Source organism: Pipistrellus hanaki (assembly GCF_964339955.1).
Source record: "Pipistrellus hanaki genome assembly, chromosome: 16".
NCBI classification, from domain to species: Eukaryota; Metazoa; Chordata; class Mammalia; order Chiroptera; family Vespertilionidae; genus Pipistrellus; species Pipistrellus hanaki.
This window is the reverse complement of record NC_140518.1, coordinates 35,203,092-35,215,626: the sequence shown is the minus strand read 5'-3', so window position 1 is coordinate 35,215,626 and position 12,535 is coordinate 35,203,092. Positions and strand designations below refer to the sequence as shown.

Here is a 12,535-nt window from a genome sequence, read left to right as displayed (position 1 = left end):
AGGGCGGCACATCCCTGAGGCCACGGGAGCTTCACATGCTGGAGCCTGCCAGACCTCACCCAGTGCGTGGCCACTTGGCCTGGCCTGGTTTGCATCCTTGATGATAAACTGTAATTATAAGTATAGGACTTTCTTGAGTCCTGTGAGTCATTGCAGTGAATCATTGTACCAACTCCCAAATGTCTAGCAGACTGATCAGAAGTGAGGGTGACCTGGGTACCCCCATGCCTGTGGTTCGTACTTTAGGGGGTAGTGGGAATCTCAGAATTTGTAACCATCAGATTAGTGGCCTTATTAGAAAGGAGAGTGGGATCTCTCTAAGGGAGCCTTCTTGCTGTGGGCTCAGATGTCCTTATCTCAGGGTGAGTGTGTGTGTGTGTGTGTGTGTGTGTGTGTGTGTGTGTGTGTGTCTGTGTGTGGGGGGGGGGTGTGGGCACACGTGTGTGTGTGTGTGTGTGTGTGTGTGTGTGCACGTGTGTGCGCACGAGCAGAGAGAAAGAGAGAGGAGATCTCACTCTACTTTTCATCAGGCCACCAATCTGTTGGGAGGCTCACGGGGAAGGGGGAGGGTCTGTTTCCTGGCCTGTGCAGCCTCCAGAACTACATCCTGTGGTTCATGCCCCTTCATCCACCTTCAAAGCCTCAGCATAACCTCTTCAAACCTCTCTCTGCTTTGTCATCACGTTCCCTCTCCTCGTCTGGTCAAATATCCTGTGCCTCCTTCTTTTTTAAAATGTATTTTTATTGATTTCAGAGAGGAAGGGAGAGAAAGATGGGAACACCACTGATGAGAGGGATCAAGCCGGCAACCAGGCATGTGCCCTGACCTGAAATCAAACCATAACCTCTTGGCTTGTAGGTTGATGCTCAACCACTGAGGCACACAGGCTGGGCCCAAGTACCTATTTCTTAGCACAACTCTCCCGCTACACACAGCTCCCCTGGCCTCAGCCAAGCCCAGGACATGCCAGCCCCTGTTCTTATGTCCCCCCAAAGAATGGATGAGTCCCTCCTGGCTTCTGATGCATCTTACACACACTTCTATTTCAACATTTAAGACATTGTTGTCACCACTGACATGACTGTCCTACTGGACTCCACAGGGCAGGGCCTGTGTCCTGTCTCTCTCAGTTATGAGTTTGACACCCAACACAGAGTAGGGGCTTACTGTTTGTTATAAGGAGAATCTGAAAAACTCATATTCATCCTTCAAAGCTCTGCTCAGACTAGGCCCTGGAGCCTTTCATGATTGGCACAGACTGAGTTACTAGTAACCTGCCCCTCCTCTATAGTCTCAAGGAGGGCTGCCTCATCCTCAGGTTGCTTCTTCCCAGCAACCCCGTTCAGCACAGACCAGGCCCCCAGCAGTGGTCAGTAAAGGCAGAACCGGAATGCCCTTTGCATCTGAGACCAGGAGGGCACCGTGACCTGACTGGTCAGCCGCCAGTGTCACCAAGCTGAAACCACCACGGACTGGCATCTGGGTGTTTGCTGAGGAAGGGAATAAATAAATCCCCCCCCCTTTTTTATTTTTATTTATTCCAACTTTAAAAGGAAGCACACCCAACAGGTATTCTATTTATATAAAAATCAGCTCTGTTTTTAGGTATGTGCCCTCCTGCCTCACCTCCCCAAGGTGGGCCCAGCCTCCCTCCCATGGGTCCCTCCACACCCCACCCAGTAATCATGGCCCCACCTGCCCCACCCCTCCCCTGTTTGCTCTCTGGGGTTTCCCTCGATTACAGGGTGTGAGCTTCCAGGCGCCCCAGAGGCCTGCCTCATGCCTGACCCCAGACTCCCTCCCTCTCGGACCTGCCCTCCTCGTCCCAGACTTCCCAAAGAGCAGGCAGAGCCAGGCCCTGGGCCCAGGTGGGGAGGGCAGGACCGGAGTCCATCTGCACTGGCCTCCCAGAGCTCTGGCAAACCAGCAGGACCCCACTCCCCAGTTCAACAAAAGTTGGGGTCCACTTGGCACAGGCTTTGGAGTCAGACTCCCCGTCCTGCTCCAGGCTCCACCAAGGCTGTCAGCGCTCAGACAGCTCACCTCCCTCCCTAACCTCTCCCAGGCTCTCTCCGGGCTGAACAGACACACATCCCCCCTCTGAGCTGTCTGTGAGAGCAGCACCTGAGGCTGGGAGGCCTCTGGCTGAGGCTGCCTGGGAAAGCCCACAGGGTAAGGGGTTCACACTGCAGAGCAGCAGCTGGGTGTTTCCCGTGTGCTTATCGAGTAGCAGCCCCCAGGCACCCCAGCCTTGGCCATGAGCCCCTCTCCAATCTCACCCTCACCCGCACCCACTCCCTCAGCTCCCGCTCTCTGGCAAGGTTCCCGCTGCTCATGGAGGCCCATGGGGCAGGGGTGCCAGGGGACCCTCCACATCCAGCAGCTCCTCTGGCCTGAAACCAGGTTCTGGGCAGAGAGCAGGGCAGGCCCTGAGCGAGGGTTCAGCCTCAGCTCAGCGCTCAAGCAGGCACCCCGCTCCCCACATCTGTGGTGCAGGGTGCCAGGCCCGCACTGCAGGGGCAGTAAACTGAGAAGTCCACAGCTATAAAGGTGAAGTGGCCAACCTCAGGACACTGCCATGGCCCCATGGGGCCTGCCGCCAGCTGCCCTGAGAGCCACAGGGCCCCGGCCAAGCCTCTCAACAGCCAGACCTGCCTGCTGCGTGTCCCGATGTAGAAGTATACTTTAATATAATGAAAAATATCATTTTATTAGGCAGGATGAATCAATATTGTCAAGATGTCACCTCTCACCTAAACCAATCTATAAATCTTTTCCTCAACTCATTCATTCATTCAATTATTCATTCATTCAATATTTATTGAGCAACTATTATGTACCAGGTGTATTCTAGGCACACAAAACAGATAAAAATCTTGGCCCTCGTGGGACTTACACTCTTAAAGGAAGGGGAGAGACAGACAAAATAAAGGACTAAAGGAGTAAATTGTATAGTATTTGAGAAGATGAAAAGTGCAAAAAAGGAAAATCAGGAGCAGTATGGAGAGTGTGGGCAGGCAGGGGAACTGTGGTGTAAAACAGGCTGAGAAGGAACACTGAGCAGAGGTTTGGAGGAGGCAGGAGTGTTCTCTGCCCGCTCTAGGGTCACTGAGGAGAGAGTGCAGCTAATCAGAGCGAATCCCTCAGACAGTTGGCACCACCTGCCCACATTCTTCCTTGTCACAACCAAGGGTGGGAGGCTGCAGGGTTGCCATTGGCATCTGGTGACTGGAAGCCAAGATGCTGCTGAATACCCCATAGAGCACAGAACTGCTCCTGTCAACAAAGAATTATTAGGTCCCAAAGCCAATAGTGCTGAGGTCAAGACATCCGGAGAGAGAAGGAAACAGTAGTAGGAGAGAGAGCCAGAGGGGTAAAGGCCAAGCAGGGTTTCTCTGGAACTAGAGAAAGCTGATTCAGAAATTCTTATGGAAAAATATGTGAGAATAGCTAGGGGGAATAAATTTAAAAGAATAAACAGTAACTAGCTTCACCAGAGCTTAACATAGACTACAAATTCCTGTGACCAATGACTAATCTCCTTAATATATAAAGAGTTCTTACAAATTAATAAGAAAAGGCCTTTTAAAAACACTCAAAATGAGAGAGAAAAAACAGAGTTTACAAAAAAGACACACAAATGGATTATGAATATATGAAAAATGTTCAATGTTATTTGCAAACCATGAGATGGCATTTTGCACCTAGCAGATTAGCAGAGACTGAGAAGTCTGATTACACACAGAGTTGCTAAGGGTGTGGGAAAGTAACGTCTCAGGCACAGTTCTTGGGACTATATCCTGGCACTACATCTTTGGAGAGCAGTTTGGCAATATCTGTCCCGTATGTAAATACGCACACTCCCTGAGCCAGCACTTCATTCTAGGAAAGTATTGTCCTTACATAGATACACATGGGTGCAAACACAGATGTGTTTATTACAGTACTTGTGGCCCAGTGCACAAATTCATGCACATTAAAAGGAAATTAATTAGAAGAAATATTTTAATATCACTATTCACCCTTTCTCAATAATAGCAGTGTCAACCAAATTCACTATCAATGATGACAGATGGAAACGCATGTGTGTGTTTGGCACCAGCGAGAACTTTATATGTATCTTGTAAGCGGGTGTCAACTTAGCCTTTATATAGATGTAGAATAAACTTGATTAATTAGACCTGCTTTCTGATTTAGCTAAACTTTTTCCAGCCCAGTGAAGCAACCCAACTTCTCTTTCAGGTAATTGTCTACAACACAGCAGTAAATATCAACACGAAGCAGATTGTTATTGTAGATCACACAGGGAGAACAAAGGGTGAACTATTTAACTGCAGCAGTGTTTGACAATATTCTGCACAGTGAGAAAACCTGAAGTCATTTTCAAGGTCCACCATTTCTTACCTCTTTTCAGTGGGGTCAAGTTTCTAACCTTTCTAAATCTCCGTTTTCTGGCCAATGAAAAGAAAATAGAATTCTCCCAAGTCTCCTATCTATCTACTCCAGGACTTTTGTGGGGATCAAATGAGATAAGGCACTGGAAAATGCTTCACAGACATTTGGTTAAAGTGTAAAATGTTTCCATTGTGTTCTTGGGATGAAGAAACTCCAAGGAGGCTAGTTGCTAGGGAGAGGAAGCAGGCATTGCTATGTGACGTCATTACCAGGCGCCCACAGTGACCGTTTCCAGGCTGGGCTGGGCTGTCGGCTGCATTTTGTGCCATGGGGTTTTGGCAGCCGTGGCTGCGATTTGGTGAATGTCACTTCAGGGGTGGTGGTGGGGCCTGTGTCCCACTTGGGGGAAGCCAAATGTTGGTTTGTCAGCACCAGGTCCTTGGTGCCGGCCAGTGTGCGTGATGGCAGCTCCTACTTGAGTGTGTCTGTCCCTGGTGGTCAGTGTGTGTCATAGCAACTGGTCAGATTATAAGAGAGACACTTATCATTTTAGCCTTTTATATACCCTGTTTCCCCAAAAATAAGACAGTGTCTTATATTATTTTTTTCTCCCAAAGTTGCGCTAGGTCTTATTTTCAGGGGATGTCTTATCTTTCCATGCGCTAGGTCTTATTTTTGGAGGATGTCTTATTTTCGGGGAAACACGGTATATAGATTAACAAAAGCTGGAAACTACCCAAATGCCCATCAGTAGGCACTTGTTTCCTATATGGTATAGAGTCTATATTATAGACTCACAATGGAATGCTATCCAGCTCTTATAATGAGTGAGGCTCACTCATGGACATATGTACAAGAGAAATGAAAACATGTCCTCAAAAAAACTTGTTCAGAGAATTTAATAACATCTTTCTTCATAATGGCCCCAAACTGGAACAACCCCAATGCCCATCACAGGAGAATAAATTGCTGCATATCCGTACAATGGAATGCTCCTTAGCAACAATAATAAAAGGAATGAATGGATACATACCACAACAGGAATGGATTTCAAAATCCATTCACAAAAGAGTGAATCATACACAAAAGAGTAGGTGCGGTAGGGTTCCATTCCTATAAAGTTTAACAGGCAGAACTGAGCCATGGAAACAGCAATCAGGACAGGGCTGCCTGGGGAAGGCAGGAGCAGGTTCCTGGAAGGGGCAGGAGAGCGTTCGGGGTGGGGGGGGGGGGTGGGGGAAGGAGATGGAAATGGGGTGCTGCTGACACAATGGATACAGTTGTCTACATCACGGAATTGCACACAGGAACTGCACTTAACCCTGGCTCCGTTTAACAACAAAGTTTACTGACTTAAAACAGAGCCCACCCTAGTCAAACTTCGTATGTCCTGAAATGGAGCCATCTCCAAATACATGTAGCAGGTTGGGGTGTGGGTCATGGGGTGGGCGGTGGAAACAAGGGCAGGAAGTGTGTATGGTGTGCTCCCATCTGTAACAGAGGATGTGTACCTGTTCCAGAAGCTAACACCCGTGTACCATCGCTGGGAGGACGCAGGCACAAGGCACTGCTGATGGTGTCTGTCTTCCTGGGGGAGGAAGGCCTCAGGTCTGAAGTGGGAGGGACCTGTCTCAGTATTTTCTGTACTGCTAACATCTCTTTTACCCTGCTCGTGTTTTTTTAAATATAAAAATTAGGTGGGGTCAGAGAGTGTGGATCCAGCTATGTGGGGCCGTGGCACAGCTACTGGTCATGGACTCCCACAGGGCGGCCTGCCTGGGGCTCGGGGGGTGGGGGAGTGGGGCTGGGAGATGGATTAACTGACCTTCATCTCTGGGTGCCTCTTTCTCTATGGCCGCTGATATCCTCGCCATCGCCAGCAGCCCCAACCCCAACTGGATTAAAGCCGGCAGTCCTCGCCGGGGGCCGTGTGTGGCAGTGTCAAACAGTCCATGGGCGAGACCTAACGTGCCTCCCACCTGGGCTTCCCCCGGAGTGGGTCCCCACACTTTTTTTTTTTTTTTTTATCATCATGGGAGTCATTTCATTGACTGTCATGTGTGGTTTGCTTGTGGCTTTCAACTGGCGGAGAGAAACTACAAAATATGCTGGATGGGTAGCATTCCCTGGAATGACCCTTTTCTGTGTGGCTGCCCTGATAGTCCCAATAGGATTTTACATCCATGAAGTCAGAGGTCAACCTTATCAACAGCACAGTAGTTGGGTCATCGTAGGTACTTTTTGTCTTGTCAACTTTTCTTTAAATTGATAGGACTTGTGTTTGCTGGCAAAGTTTGTTTATCAGGCAGGCTGATGAATGTCTCAATTGCTTATCATTTTTATTATTTTTTATTTTACTAAATTTTTTTATTTTTGGATCGTGGGGAGGACAAAGGCAAGGCATCTGAGTAGTCCTCGCTTAGAAAGATGCTTTGGTGAAACTGAAAAGAAAAAAAAAAAAAAAAGCTTTGATTTGTTCTCACTATGCACTTCCGATTTTTTTTTTTTTTTTAAGGGAGCCTTTTCCATAATCACATACAGACAATATTGACTAACATCTGGAGCAGATTTTCAGGCCATCAGGTCTGTGCCGTGGTAGTTGCCTAGTGAGGGAGAATGCTTTCTGCTGAAAAGCTTGGGGCCCTTTGTGACTCTGTGGCTCCATATTTAACGTCTAATGATTCACGTGAGGAAAAAAAAATCTAAGTATTATGAATCATGGTGGACCAGAGGGATACAAGAGAAGTTGCTGGGGGGCTGGCCTCACCTCCTAAGAAATGAGTGTTTATAGCTTCCTTGTAGTCCCATGAGCCTGTGGCGCCAGAGGGGACTGCCATTGCGTTACTGCACCAAGAAGCCAATAGATCAAAACTTGGTGGCTGAAATGTATGTAAAAATTCTGAAATTCCCTATAGTCTGTGAAAAAAAAAAAATCAAATACTAAGAACCATGTTACTGGGGTGGGTGAGGGAAATGTTCCTAATATTTATATAAATATATATAATCTATATTTTTGCTGGAAAAAAATAGTTTAAGCCTGGCTAGTGTGGTTAAGTGGTTGAGCATTGACCCAGGAATCAAGAGGTCACCTGTTTGATTCCCCGTCAGGGCACATGCCTGGTATTCGGGCTTGATCCCCAGTAGGGGGACGTGGCTTAATGGTTAAGCATTGACTCAAGAACCAAGAGGTTAATCATTTGATCCTGGTCAGGGCACATAACTGAGTTGCAGGCTCCATCCCCAGCAGGGGGTGTGCAGCCTATCAATGCTGTTTCTCATCGATGTTGCTATCTATCTATCTCTGTTCCTCTGTTTCTAAAAAATCAATGAAAAAAATATATATATATACATACATATATATAGTTTAAGTCTCTTGATAGGCTGACAGGATGTTCTGAGATTGAATTTGAGTATTCCCCTGCCCTCCGCAGCTGGAAGCAGGGCCTACATGCTGCTTTGGAACGGCCAAGGGTCACGGCCTGTGTCTCTGAGGGTGGAGGGAGTGTTTGGACAAGCAGATCCAGGAGAACATTCTTTGGGCTGGGAAGTGAGAATGAGAGCCCTGAATCACGACACCCAAGGAAAGAAACGGAATATCTGATTGCAGATTTCAGCCTGAAATGAGAAGCTTTCTGTGAAGGAATGTGAAAATCCATCCCATGGTGAGGAAGATTCCTCTTGATGGATTTTTTTTTTTTTTAATATGAAAAGACGCTTCCCTGGTGGGTTGGGAGACAAAGCTTTCAGAGGCTGTGGGAGTAGGGGGAGAGGGTTCTTAGATAAGATTAGGATGCAAGGTCTGGTTCTTAATTGACCAACATTTGGTCTTTATTTCTACAAACAGGAATTGCCATTAAGGGCCTTACCCAGGAATGCCCATATTGATTTTGAGAATTGGACTGCGCTACTGTCATGATTCCCTGCTTGGAGTTCAGAGCAAACACCTCACTATCCATTATTTTCTTTGGTGTGTGAGATGGTAGGGAGGAGAGAGAACTTCACGTGTCCCAGGAAGTGCCCTGCTCCCTGGTTCAGTCAGAGAGGGAGGTGCAGGCCTTTCCCTAAGGAAGTTCTCAGCTCAGAGGGGCAGGGAAGGATCCCAATTGGGGGATCAGAGGGGAAGGAACCCTGGGTCCTGATCTTTGGAATGCATAGGATCCGTGTGGGCTCCTGGCAACACAGTTGAGAGCAGTCCTGGTTCGGATTCTGTGTTCAGCCAAGCTTGGGCCCAAATGTCTGATGCAGATGCCTTAGAGCCGTGTGGGCAAACTGCGGCCTCTCGAGCCACATGCGGCTCTTTGGCCCCTTGAGTGTGGCTCTTCCACAAAATACCACAGTCTGAGCGAAACTATTTTGAAGAAGTGGCGTTAGAAGAAGTTTAAGTTTAAAAAATTTGACTCTCAAAAGAAATTGCAATCATTGTACTGTTGATATTTGGCTCTGTTGACTAATGAGTTTGCCGACCACTGCTTAGAGCAAGCATGTCAAACTCGCAGTCCCCAGGCCACATACCTCATTCATTTGGCCTGTGTTAGCCTTTGAGTTTGACGTGCTTGCCTTAGAGAAAACTGAAGGGTCTTGGCTGGACCACTTGACAAAGTGTAAGAGGCAAGATAGGTCCTTAGGAAAAGGTCTGAAGGGGTTTTCAAGCAAATGGCTAAGACCCGGATGGACATAGGGTGGGCTATGCAACAGAGTCCCCCTGAGACAGCATGGGGACCTCATCTGGCCCAAGCAGATGGAGGACCAGATGGGGTAAGGGAGACAGGACTTACCCATCCTCTGGTCCAGCCCCTTCCTGATAGAAACTGAGGCCAGAGAGTGGACTGACTTGTGTCAGATGTTGGGACCAAGCTCAGTTCATGACTCAGGCTCTAGCCTCCCAATCCAGTGGGTCTCCAGGGGAGTCCTGGCCTTGGGAACTGGAAGCAGAGCTGAAGCAAAGCCCTTGACCCAACAACCATGGACTTTCTTCCCTCCTAGGGACATGCTTCTACTGAGTTCCATGGAAAGGGAGCCACTCAGGCAGCCTGGGGTAAGGGCTCATCTGAAAGGGTCACAGCACCCGACCATGGACATCACCTACCCAATAGCTCCCCTTCTTTGTTCCTATCAGAGCCCAGGTTTTGTAGTGAGTAGAAATGTCTTAATTTCAGGAAGCATAGGCCAGTTCCCCAAGCCCACGAGATGGGTCCTAGTTGGCCTCATGGTATTCCAATTACCCTTTGTCAGTGATTGGCTTCTGGCCAATAAGACATGAAGGGAATTCTGTAGATGCTTCTGAGAAAGATTTTGCTTTCCTAATAAAAGGGAAAGATGAAGCAGACACTTTCATGCCCCCACCCCAGGCCTCTTTCTTCCTGCCTTCAATACAGATGTGTACGTAGCATGAGGGTCAAGCGTGAGAATAGAGAAAGGCAAAACACCCTTAGAATGGCAGAGTGGATGGTAAAGCCCAAGCCCTTGGTGGCCTGAGTGAGCGGCTGGATCAACATCAGCAGCTGTCTACCTCCAGACTTCTTGTTACATTAAATGCCCTTATGGTTTAAGCTAGCGTCAGCTAGATGTCTCTCTTACTGGTAGCCAAAAGCAACCCTTTTTGGCACTGGCCATAACTGTTGGTGTAACTCCAACCAACTTCAAGAGAAGTTGTATAGAAACAGCCTATAATTCAGCCTCCCCAGCCGTGGGATCTGCTCTTGTGAAGCCCCCACCCCGCCTGCTTGTCAGCCATCAAACAGATGGAGTCCGGGAGAATCCTCCACCCATCACACCACATGCCCTCATCAGCCTGGCCAGTCCTCCTCCTCTTTCAAGGTGTACCTTGAATGACCTTCACTGACCTTGCCCACTATCCCAAGATGTGCATCCAATTGACCACAGCGGTCATTTGTTTTCTGTCCATGTTTTAATATATTTTTATTGATCTTTAGAGAAAGGGAGAGAGAGATAAATGATGAGAATTATTGATCTGCTGTCTCCTGTACGCCCCTACTGGGGGTGGAGCCTTCAACACAGGCATGTGCCCTGACCAGGAATTAAATCATGACCTACTGGTTAGTAGGTAGATACTCAACCAGTGAGGTATGCTGACTGGGCCCGATCACTTGTTTATTTACTAATCACACTTATGGTGGCCTGCCCTGGGTTAGTCACAGAGCTGCCATTGGACACAGCAGGCAAGGTAAGTCCTCAGAAGCCCTCAGACTGGTGTGGCAGATGTGTCCAGAGCAGCTGGGTAGAGACCAGAAATGACAGGATGGATCAAATGCTTTGCTTCTTCCGCTCTGTCTGCCCCAAGTGTCCTGAGCCCATCTCAGAGGACGCGGCAGAAAGGGGCTCTTATTGGGTGATCTTCTCTGAATAGGCAGGGCCTTGGGTGGACTTGCTCTTGGCCACTCACTTTCCCACACAGGCCTTAGAAGGCCAAGGCCCTTGATGACTCAAGAAAGGAGCAGTGGACTTGGAGACTGAGGACCTGGATTGGAACCCTAAGTGCTACTAACTAGACGTGTGACAGGAGACTTGACTTGCTTGGTTTCTCAGAGCCTCAGGTTCTTGAAAGACAAACAAGGATACTATCACCTGCCTATCTCACAGGGCTGCTGAGATACATGGTGGGTGAGATAAGGTCAAATGAGATAAGTGGTGGCTGCACCAGGTACAGGGAGGTGGGCGATGATAAGTGTTCATCCATCTGCCTGCCCCCCCCCCCCCCCCCCCCCGGAATGCCAGATAGTCAGCACCTGGCATCTTTTTATAGGAAGCAGATGTGGTGGCCAAGAATCCACCCACCCAAGGAACCAGGCACATGCTTGGCCCTTGAGGGGGTTTCCTTGGGTTCCCATACTTTCTCCCGCCCTGAAAAACACCATCACTTATCTGCTTTGGCCTTTCTCCCACAGCAGCACAAGGAAAGAAAATGGGGCTGCCGGGCAAGGGGATGGACATCTCTCATGTCTCACTCACAGAGCTTCTGAGGGTTCCCACAGTCTTTCTGAGGTCTTTGCTCCAGCAATTTCATACAGGTTCACTCATGGCAGGGGCTGTCTGCTCAGGGACCAAGCACTGCTCATTCTCAGCGATGCTCTGTCCCCACCAGGCATGGCTGTGAAGGCCAGTCAGCAACGGGAAGGCTTTCCCCAGGGGAGCTCCAACTCTAGAAGGACAAACTCCAAAGGGACGCTGCTCTAGGTAGCTCACAGCTGTATCCACTCTGGGCCTTCAGGTGAGGGGGCACCTAGATACCCGACTGGGTTCCCAAAGAAGCCACCCTTCCCATACCTGGAGTGTGATCCCAACGGTGTGGGGTGGCAGGAAGACCCACTCCCAGAAGAGCCATGCTGAGCTGCCTGGGAGAGCAGGGGGTGGTCAGAGGGCCCCAGCAAGGAGATCCCAGTGAATGTTGGCCCAGACAACGAAGGGACCTAGGAGGTGAAGGAGGCGCTCTAGAGAGCTGGGAAAGGGCTCTGAACTGTCAGTCCAATGGAGCAAGGTAAGGAGGGGAGCTGGTTGGCCCGTGATGTACCATGGGTGACGTCATCCGGAAGTTATCAGTTCCAATCCCGCATCCTTGGGTGTTGGCATTACACTCCTGGTGGCTCCAGGAGGCTCTGAGTCCCACTCTCACTCCAGCAGCAGGAAGCTTCCAGGACCAGACATTCTGTCCCTGGGCTGGGTTGTCCCTTCCAAGTGACAGGAGTGATCTGAGGCAGCTCAAGGTCAGCAGCAAGAGGTGCAGGCTCTGTAAGGTCATTTTTCACCTCCCACGCTGGGATCTGATCCCCATTTAGATGACCCTGAGACTAAGCAACTGGACATCAGAACCCAGCGTGGGGCCAGCTCAAGGCTGAGTTGGGCCAAGAGCTGTCCTCCTGGTCTCTGTGCAGCATGCCCCTCTCAGAGGTAGTGGCAGGTTTCCCAGAAAGATGGAAGCCACATGCACCTTGGGAGGTTCCTTTTATTCCCAAACCTACACTCCAGCCACCGGTCCCCAGCTAGGAGCCGAGCCTGGGTCTCTGTGGGGTGAGGGCATCATCAGGTCACTTTGGGGTGTCAACTCCAAAGCTCTGCTGTACGGTGTGCCAGAAGCTTCGGGAGTTCTCAGGAAGGCAGGGCTGTGGCTCTTCCTAAGTGTAA

General features: G+C 49.2%; 1 pseudogene across 1 annotated transcript; it reads left to right on the top strand.

The window, feature by feature from the left end:
* Positions 1–6,216: 6,216 nt before the first annotated feature.
* Positions 6,217–9,788, top strand: LOC311610755 (modulator of smoothened protein-like; annotated as a pseudogene). Its single transcript has 2 exons — positions 6,217–6,701; positions 9,772–9,788. The product of its transcript is annotated as a modulator of smoothened protein-like (transcript).
* The last annotated feature ends 2,747 nt before the right edge of the window (positions 9,789–12,535 follow it).